Genomic DNA, 2,500 nt, shown 5'->3' with positions numbered 1-2,500 from the left:
TGTGGTGTGGCGGTGATTGGATAGTTACGGATTGAGCACTTGCCAAGGATCAAAATGTGTCATTTAGAAGAAACATTTTCAAAAAGTTTTTAAAATCTTGTGGGTTTGCAACTCATAAGAGCGTCACTTTCAACGTCCCCGGTATTGGATTGAGTTTCTAAAAACAACCGTGCACACCGAGGTTAAACTTTACCAGCTCCACTCCGACTCGCCGCTCGCCCACAATTTGTTTGCAACGAAACATTTGTTTTTAATTTTGTTGGTTTGAAATTGTTTTGAAAAGGTTCTTTAAATCTAGTGGGTTTGCAACTCATAAGAGCGTCACTTTCAACGTCCCCGGCATTGGATTGAGTTTCTAAAAACAACCGTGCACACCGAGGTTAAACTTTACCGGCTCCACTCCGACTCGCCGCTCGCCCACTAGTCCGAAGGCAACAAAACATTTGTTTTTCATTTTGATGAAAATTTCTGTTTTTAAATCTTGTTGGTTTGAAATTGTTTTGAAAAGGTTCTTTAAATCTTGCGGGTTTGCAACTCATAAGAGCGTCACTTTCAACGTCCCCGGCATTGGATTGAGTTTCTAAAAACAACCGTGCACACCGAGGTTAAACTTTACCGGCTCCACTCCGACTCGCCGCTCGCCCACAAATCCGAAGGCAACAAAACATTTGTTTTTAATTTTGATGAAATTTTTTGAAAACATTGGCTTGGCAAGCCCCAATCCGCGACTATCCACCCACCGCCACCCCACACGGGTGGTTGTTGTTGAGAAATGAGGTTGTGGTCGACATGCCCGTGCATTTGAGAAGGAGTTCCTAGCACTCCATGCTCTCCCATGCCAAAAAAAAGCCTAGACAACCCCATTTCGCAACTTTCCACGCCTTTTTTTTCCTCCCTCACCCATGGCGGCGGCGTGGTGGCGGCGGCCGGATTCCGGCCACCACCGCCATGGGTGGCAGCCCCCCGACCCCGACACCAAACCCATAATACCGAGGCAACATATCGAGGCAACATGACATGGGTGTGGCGTGGGGGAAGGGGGCTGCAGCTAGGAAGGCATGGGCTGCCATGCATATGCAGGCAACACACACCCCCCTATATAGCATTTTATGCATTTAGCCCTTTGACAGGAAGAGACATCACCTATGCGCGAGGAGTCATAATGGGCTCTAAATAATTCAATACAAGGTATTTGGACGTGATTTTTTGCAGGGATACTAAGAAACATGCAATCTATGATGGGAAAAAGTTTCATAAATTTTTGAAGTCGGGAAGTATTTTTTATTATTTTTAGAAGTCGTAAAATTGAAAAAATCATTAAAACAAATCCGGGAGGAATTTTTTAGTTTTGTAAGTTGGAGAAGGTCCTAAAAATCATAGACTACTTATGGGGAGCTTATTGTGCGAGGAAATTTCAATAAAAACGGGGTTTGACAAGATTTGAAAAATTCTGTCGACATTTGAAAAAACCTGGAACCATGCTGCCGGCATGCTGCGCACATGCTGCGCGCAGGCTGCGCGCATGCTGCGCGCAGACTGCGCGCAGACTGCGCGCATGCCATGGCAGGACAAGTTTCGCTAGCCTCACTGTCGACAGATGCGCAAGCTGCGCGCACAGGCTGCGCGCATGCTGCGCACAGGCTGCGCGCATGCTGCGCACAGACTGCGCGCACGCTGCGCGCATGCCATGGCAGGACAAGTTTCGCTAGCCTCACTGTCGACAGATGCGCAAGCTGCACGCAAGCTCCGCGCACGCTGCGCACAGCCTGCGCGCATGTTGTGCGCAGGCTGCGCGCAGGCGCCGCGCATGCCATGGCAGGACAAGTTTCGCTAGCCTCACTGTCGACAGATGCGCAAGCTGCGCGCACAGGCTGCGCGCACGCCATGGCAGGACAACTTTCGCTAGCCTCACTGTCGACAGAATCAGCACGCTGCGCGCAAGCTGCGCGCGCGCATGGCAGGACAAGTTTCGAAAAATTCTGTCGACAGGCTGCCGGCATGGTGCGCGCACGCTGCCGGCATGCTGTGCGCACGCTGCCGACATGCTGTGCGCACGCTGCGCACAGGCTGCCGGCATGCTGCGCGCAGCCCATGGCAGGACAAGGTCCGAAAAAATCTGTCGACATTTTTACGCCGTGGTAGGCTTCCGCTTCGCGTCACTTTGTCGACATTCAAGCCTACCATTTGTATTGAATTTTTCAAACCTTGTCAAACCCCATTATTCAAATGTCGAAAAATTTTGTCGACATTTTTACGCCATGATAGGCTTCCGCTTCGCGTCACTTTGTCGGAATGCATCGCATGGCGAGGCAAGGCCACGGCATGCCAAGGCGAAGGCAACGCATGGCTTGAATGGCTTGGTCAAGGCCACATCATGGGCACGGCATGCCAAGGCAAGGCGAGGCAAGCCATCCTTAGCCTCGCCTACACTCACTTTCTCGGAATGCATTGGATGATGAGCAATTCCAAGGTAAGGCAACGCATGGCTTGAATGGCTTGG

Source organism: Prunus avium, unplaced genomic scaffold (assembly GCF_965620075.1).
Source record: "Prunus avium unplaced genomic scaffold, drPruAviu1.hap1.1 HAP1_SCAFFOLD_37, whole genome shotgun sequence".
Lineage (NCBI taxonomy): Eukaryota > Viridiplantae > Streptophyta > Magnoliopsida > Rosales > Rosaceae > Prunus > Prunus avium.
This window is presented reverse-complemented; position numbering follows the sequence as displayed.